This window comes from Berghia stephanieae, chromosome 10, assembly GCF_034508935.2.
Source record: "Berghia stephanieae isolate SIO BIC M18660-M18661 chromosome 10, UCSD_Bste_1.3, whole genome shotgun sequence".
In the NCBI taxonomy this organism is placed as follows: Eukaryota; Metazoa; Mollusca; class Gastropoda; order Nudibranchia; family Aeolidiidae; genus Berghia; species Berghia stephanieae.
The window spans coordinates 26,015,161-26,023,620 of NC_088369.1; positions in this window are offsets into that span (position 1 = coordinate 26,015,161).

Consider the following 8,460-nt stretch of genomic DNA (forward strand, 5'->3'; position numbering starts at 1 on the left):
TCATCATCCTCATCTTCATCATCATCATTAAGACAGTCATGAATGTTATCCATCGAAATGTTTCCCATCTTTAGAATCTATCTGTGATCACCCTCTGCCCCCCCCCCCCCAACCAACACTTTCCCTCTTTCGTTACATTTCGCTTAAAGTTTTTAGAGTTAAAACCCCTCACATATATTTATTCTTTACCTTCGTCCACCCCTGTTCACTTTTCACTCCCGACTCTAGAGGGTTTTTTATAGTCTCACTGTCAACTCGCAACCTTGTGTGAGAAGATCACATAGGCTTAAACCCTCCCATGGTGGGCAGGGAGGTTCTGACTGTGTCTTCTAACCCCCTATATCTATTGTCTAAAAGGCTCCATACACGCAAGGTTTTGATCGTGGGTCGATCGCCGATCAGGCAAACCGGAGTGAAAACGCAATGTGTGTGGTCAAATACCTGGCCGATGAGCAGAGGGACGGTCGGTCGCTCGCAAAGCTGCCTTTCTTAATATTTTTCGAGACCATCGACGATCGGGGGCGTGGCAGTATAAAAAATGGGACACTTTTTTTGGATTTTGGCTGTTTTGACGTCAGATTCGTAATCAGCGTCTAATTTACAATAGGTTTGATACCAAGAACTATTTTTTTACTACAAAAATTGATGAAATTAGAAATAAATTTTAATTAATATTGAGGCTATGTGGCCGACAGAACAGTGCACCTCCGTGTTTTGTGATAGACCAAGTGGTTTGACTCTCGCTTTCGGATTGGAAGGTTCAGTTTTCGAGACCTGCTCTGAGTGACGCAGAGTTTAGACCTTGGAAAAGACTCTTTACTCACATTCTCTCACCGTAATCAGGTGTAAAATGAGTACATGGCCGTTCGTTGTCTTTGTTGAAAAAAAAATTTGTAATATCGCCTGACAGGCGTCATGTTTAGTATTGCTGTTGGCTTGGGACCTTTGTAAAGAGCTTTGAGCACGTCTAGTGGATATTCCGCAAAATAAATAATTTGGGATTGGCAGATGCCAAAAAGCCTTGACTACGTGATGACAGGGGTGGGCATTGTAACCTTGAATTATAATCTACAAACAACGCCCCCGTTCTTGATCACCGTAAAATTTATAAATAAAAACTAGTTTTCATAATTTCAATATAATGCTATAATAATATGCCAGTTCCCTTTTTTTTCTCCTCACCCGTTGACGCGACATGACGGTAGACCTTGACACAGACATTTGGGAATTACAGAGGTCAAAAAGCCTTGACTACGTGATGACAGGGGCCCTATTGTAACCTTGAATTATAATATATAAACAACGCCCCCCCCCCCCAAAAAAAAAAGTAGAAAAGAAAGAGCTGTGTGCGTGGGTATGGTAGTGGTGGTGGTGAGGGGGGGGAGGAATGCGAATGCGAGTAATCCCGTGGAGAACCCGTTTAACCTGCCACGGGAGTACTGTCGATTTGTTTTATAAATAATAGTAATAATAATAATAATAATAATAATAATAATAATAATAATAATAATAATAATAATAATAATAATAATAATAATAATAATAATAATAATAATAATAATAATAATAATGACTATAAATAACAAATCTTTATTGTCCACAAAATGGAAAAATTTCCGTGGTCTACGTAGTTTTTAAACTTAAATCGGATTGCAAACGTATTGATGTTATGCGTATTGGAAAAATACTCACGACATCTCCATCGGGGTATAACATATTAACACACAAAACTGCAAACTCGAACGTTCATAGTCTGATTGATATAACTTAGCGATAGGTTAATTATAAAAATGGCTGGCTAAAAGCAATAACAAAGGGTAGAGTAACGTCAAATTCATTCCTTCTATTGGTGCTCTGTGTTAAATTAAAATACTCCGCCAGCCAGAAATATCACTCCAGCCCAAAGACCTACATGGAACCTTGAACGTTATAGTCTGATATATTTTAATGAGAACTAATCATAAAAAATGGGTGTCTAAAAACAATAGCAATGAGATGAGTGACGTCAATTGGATTCAGTAGTCTGATGTCACGCGCCCGGCAACGGCGGCCATCTTGGTTCTAAACAAAAAAAAAAATCATTACTTTTTATTCTTCATGCTGGCTAGAACTTTTCATTCCCTTTTCATATGCCGTGTGATCAGAATGTGTAAAAGTCAAAACATGATCAAATTGATGGGGGTTTTTTCCTCTGGATACGCGTTTAAGCTCGCCGGAGAAATATTTCATACGGCGTCCGCTATTGTTCCGATAGTTTAGAGCCAGTGTTACTAAGTTACCATACGTCATTAGGAAGGAAGTGACGTTCCGACTATTGAAGACTATTGGTTTCTTCTATAGATTGAACGACGATGACGTCACCCAGGCCTTTGTTGTTGTTTTTTTGCCATCCAAACGATCATAATTACACACAGTTTTGTGTGTTGGTCCGTTCTACTTCCGGATGGCAATGTTGTGAACTTCTAAGCCTAGCGCATACTATCTATAAATATCCAAGAACTTTACTCACTCCGTCCGCTCTCTCCTCCTTCAATACATATGTTTCTATTCTCTCATCACTTTTTTGTGCGCATGTGGTCTTGTGATATGACACTCGCCTTTGGAACGGACGTTACTGGGTTAGAGTCCCGCTCTGAGTGGCGCATAATTGAGTGCTTGGAAAAGGCTCTTTACTCGCATTCTATCACCTTGTTCACTGTTAAAATGAGTACCTCGCTGTTTACAGCGTCGTCTCTGTCGGGAAAGAAGTGCAATATCGATTAACAGTCATATATCGTCTAACATGTTTTTATGTTGGCTAAGGACCCTTGTAAAGTGATTTGAGCAACTTTACTGAATATAGCGGTATAGATAGCGCAAGTAATTTTCTCTCTCTCTCTCTCTCTCTCTCTCTCTCTCTCTCTCTCTCTCTCTCTCTCTCTCTCTCTCTCTCTCTCTCCCTCTTTCTCTCACTCTCCCTCTCGACATGTTAGATTATTATAGCTATTGCTACATAAGATGCGAATATCTTGGACGGTTATTGATGTTATGAGTTTAGGTAAAATGCTCACAACATCCGCCAGTCGGAAATAACGTACGTCACACAAAACTACGAATAACATTCAACATTTAAAGTCTGATTGATATAATTTAGTGAGAACTAATTACCAAAATGGCTGCCTTTATACAATAACAAAGAGTGGAATGATGTCAGTCTAATTGATATAATTTAGTGAGAAGTAAACACTATTGTGCGCAAGACGAAAGATAGAATGACAGACAGTAACTGGGGTCGGTTCTGTCGGCCACATAGCCTCACTATTAATTAAAATTTATTTCCAATTTCACCATTTTTTGGAGTAAACACACAGTTCTTAGTATCAAACCTATTGTAAATTTGACGCTGATCACGAATCCGACGTGAAAACAGCGAAAATCCGAAAAAAAATTGTCCACTTTTTTATACTGCCCCGCCCCCGATCGCCTATCGCCTCAAAAAATATCTCACCGTGTGTGGGCAAAAATCATCTGCGATTAACGCAGGGATCGGGTCACAGCGACCCAGCATTGCCTGTTCGATGAGATCTGTGCATGTATGGGCCCTCTGACATGCTTTTTGTCTTTGTTTTGAATTGAGATTACTTGGTTTCGTCCTGGTTATAGCCTGTTACCCTGACTGGAAGGGAAACAGTCAACTGTAAAGTTTCGGGAGATGATATTTTGTGTCTTGTAAATCATCTCTCTTTTGAGCACAGTGTTATATTTGTTTTACATATATGATTTGTAAACATTTGAGTGTGTTCCTCTCAGTGGGGACCTGTGCTTGTGTCAGGATGAGACTTTTAGATATTCTCAAACAAGTTCACTGATAGTGTGCTCTTGGAATCTCTATCTGTTCCCTATTTGAACCATTTCCCCTTTGTCTTCTCTTTTCTTGGGTACTTAAATTGTAATTCTTGAACCTTTTACTATCACATTTCTTTACTTTTTACTGGCGCTGATATTTTTTACAAGCGCCGTAAACCCTTAAAAACAAACAAACATCAAAATCAACAACCTCTATTTTGCACACATGACATTCTATGTTTGTGTCTAGTTTAACAGGTAGAACTGTACATTGATATTATAGCCTTTTCAATGAGAGAAATAATTTAGTTACTTTGAATCTTAAAGTAACAATTTAGATAGTACATATTCCGTTTTCTTTGCAACAATGTAGTATATGACACTCGCTTCCGGATAGAAAGGTCCTGGGTTCTATCCTCACTTTCTCTCAACGTACTCGGGTGTAAAGGAGGAAGACTTTTTGGGAGGGGGATGGTTTTTTTTCTTTTCTTTTTCTTGTTTTGCTATTTCCGGCACTGTTTCATGCACACCTTTTCAGATCTTTATTATAATCATGACATATATATATATATATATATATATATATATATATATATATATATGTATGTATGTATGTATGTATATATATATATATATATATATATATATATATATATATATATATTTAATCATCATCATTTTTTGTTCACTATCTAAGCATTGTTTTAGATGATAATCACATTCGCTCTTTTGTGTGTGGACATTAATCGGATTTCTTGTTAAACTAGACAAGAAAATAATAATCTGAATTATTTTCACGGCTAGTCAGGATTCTGTTGCTCCACAATGTGTAAATTTTACCTCGGGCCAGTGTATATGTTTTCGCTATTATTATTCTTATTATTAATATTATTATTATTATTATTATTATTATTATTATTATTATTATTATTATTATTATTATTATTATTATTATTATTATTATTATATTTATTATCATTATTATTATTATTATTATTATTATTATTATTATTATTATTATTATTATTATTATTATTATTATTATTATCGCGGCAAACAGTGATGTCCCCGTTTTTTTGCTTCATCATTTTTGTTGTTGTTTATTTTGCAGTTATTTTGATTCCAACTGTACCCACTGGCTACCTTTAATTATGTAATTATTAGGCTTTTGCTATGACTGATGTTTTAAAAATCCATTTTAATTTGTTTTACCAAAGTGTTTGGTTGTTAATTTTGACCAATCGCCATAAAATGGTAATAAGTCAAGACTGAACCAGATGTATAGAATAGAATCTGACGATAAAACCATTGACTGGGTAGGGTTCTTGACATTCCATAGTGGGCAGGGAAGCATTTACCGTGTATTATATCCCTCTATATCTGTTTTCCAACACGCTGTCTGTCTTTGTCTTGACTTGAGATTGCTTAGTTTTGTCCTGGCCCTGGTCGGATACCCTAACTTAAAGGGAAACAGTCAAATGTATAGTTGGAGTTTTGGTAGATGATATTTTTTTGTCTTGTAAGTCATCTCTCTGTTATGCATTGTATTATTTTTTTGTTTCATATATATATATATAACATGTGATGTATAAACATTTGAGTGTGTTCCTCTTAGTGGGGACCTGTGCATGTGCTTGTGTCAGGATGAGACATTTAGGTGATCTCAAGCTAAGTACACTGATAGAAGTATGCGCTGGGAATCTACATCTTTTTCCTGTTTGAACCAATTCTCCTTTGTCTTACTTTTTCTTTTGGTGCTTTAATTGTAATTCTAGAAATTGTTACTATCCCATTTTTCTCCTTTTTACTGGCACTGACATGACCTTAATGTGTTGCCAGCGCCATAAAACCCTTATAAACAAACAAAACAAAAATAAACCACGGAAATTGGGTTAAAATCGTAATCTTTCATGAAAGGAACGCGTGGTTTTTTTAATGCTAAGACACTAAAATAAAATATCCTGTTTCTGCCATTTCAATTTAATTTTTATTCCGGCATTTGTTTCAAAACGATATATTCCCTGTTTAGGGCTTATATAAAGTCTTTTGATCTCCCACGAGATGTGTCTTCTATTCCCCGATATCTGCTTTCCTCGTTCATGATGCTCTCCATCTTTGTTCTGAATTGAGATTGATCGCATTTTTTCCTTTGGTCATTGTGAGGAGTCCATTCTGAGATGGAGGACAGTCACTGGTGTGTATCCCTGACATAATCAGTCGCATGGTGAACAGTTTTTGTTTTGCGGGGGTTTTTTGCATTGTTTTAAAGAACAATGTCTCTTAAGCATTTTCATCTTTATTTGAAGCAAATCGATTGATTCTTCACGAAGTTATGGTCATATGCATGGGTTAGGGTATGAAACCCTAATTTTGAGAAAATCGCTTCCAAAGTTGACAAGAGTTGATATTAAGTATAATTATTACCTTTAAAAAAAATTAAAATAAAATATTTAGGAGTAGAATTCAATTAAATTATTTCATCAGTATGTAGAAATATTTTTGCTTTAATGATTTTTGATGAGAACTCATTTTCCATAAAAATTGACCTCTTGACCAAAATTGTCAATATCTCTGTTCAAAACTTTTCACCATGTGACTGATTATCTCAAGGACGGTTTCTGAGAGATGATAATTTTTCTTTGTAAATTTCTGTTATATGTAATTAAACTTCAATAGTTTTGAATATAGTAAGCATTTGAGTGTATCCCTAAAAGCAGGATCTTTTCCATGTCCTTGAATATCAAATTAAGAAACCAGGGAGCAAGCACCGGTGTAAGATAAAGATTTGAACAAGTGTGTATGAACGATGCCAGACAAAGCAAGAAAGAGAGGAGGGGGGTGGGGGGTGTTATTTTTTCTTGTCATTTTCTTTTTTGCTTTGTCTGGCACCTTTCATACATATGTGTTCATGTCCCCGGACGGGATTATTACTCGTGTAATCTTCTGTGTATCCTATTCGAACAGTCCCCGTTTCACTTTCTTTTTTGTCCTTGGTGCTTCTTTTAACCTTGAATCTTTTACTTTCAACCTATCTTCTTACTTTATTATATTTTAACTCGCGCTAAAATGACCTTTTTTAGTGTTTGAAGGGCAGTAAAATGTCTTAAAACAAACATACAAAAAAAAAGAAAGAAAATAACTTTTACCCTTTTGTCTTCCTTTTTTACTGATACTGAAATAATCGTATAGAGTTGTATGCGTCGTAAACCCATAAAAAAACAAACAAACAAAACAGGCAATGTGTCACGTGATGATTTATGATGACCTGTGGCAAGCGGAGTTTAACTCCATAACCCGTTAACTGCCGTCATCAGGAAAACACGTATTTAAAATTTGGCCGGATGACGTGTCCGGACGTCCTTCATCTATCCAACACTTCTTCTTCTTCTAGGTTCCATGCCTGGTCCAGGCTTCAGATACTGCATGAATTATCTCTCTCCATTCCTTCCTGTCTCTTGCTTTTTCAAACAGCTCTTGGATTGTTAGGTTGGTGAAGCCCTTCAGTTGGTCTATGAGTGTTTTTCTTTGTCTCCCCCGGGCGCGTTTGCCAGGTATTTTTCCACAACTTGCCAGGTATTCATTCTTATCTTTCCTTACTATGTGTCCGAAAAAAGGATAGTTGTCGATCCGCTATTAAGGGCATTAGTTTCCTTTGTTGGTATGTTTTAGCACTTCTTCGTTCGTTTTGTGTGCAGTATACGATATTCTCTGCATCCTTCTCAAACACCACATTTCAAAAGCTTCAATGTTCTTTTGTGTTTCTGCATTTGTAGTCCAGCTTTCACATCCGTATAACAAGATTGGCCACACGTTGCACTTCAAGACTCTAAATCTAATCCCGAACGACATCTGTTTGTTTTTCAAAATGTTTCCGAGGTCCATAAAGGCCTGTTTGGCTTGAGTTATTCTTGCTCGTATGTCTCGGTTACATCTTCCATCTGTTGTCACTATTGAACCCAGGTATTTAAAACGTTCTACGTTGGTAAGTTGCTCGCCGTGAATCGTTATATTGCAGGTGTTGTTGTTTTCGGGGTTTTTCTGTATTACCGTGCATTCCGTTTTGGTGATATTCACTTCCATTCCCTTGGCTTCACTATCTACTACCACTTTGTCAACAATCTTTTGAAGTTGGATTTCTGATGTTGCAACGAGTACCGTATCGTCTGCGTATCTTATATTATTTATGTTGTGACCTCCTACTTTTATTCTCTCCATATTAGTTATGCCCCTCATGATTGTTTCTTGGTATAGATGAAACAGATCTGGTGAGGCAACACACCCTTGACGGACTCCTTTCTTAATAGGAATGGAATTTCCTGTAGAGTTTCCGATTTCGATAGATGCCTGCTGGGTGTAGTATAATGTTTGCATGAGTCTGAGGTCTTTCTAATCAGCGCCAATGGAGTGCAGTTGTTTTAGTATTTCTTCGTGGCGTACTCTATCAAAAGCTTTTTTGTAGTCGACAAAACAGAGGTATAGTGGGGTCTGAACCTGTATAGCTCTTTCACTTAAAACACGGAGGAGGTATATTGCGTTCCTTGTCCCTCTGTCAGGTTGGAATCCATATTGTTCTTCTGCGATTTCGGGGTTAATCTTATTCCTTAGCCTGTTGATAATTATACGCAACAGTATTTT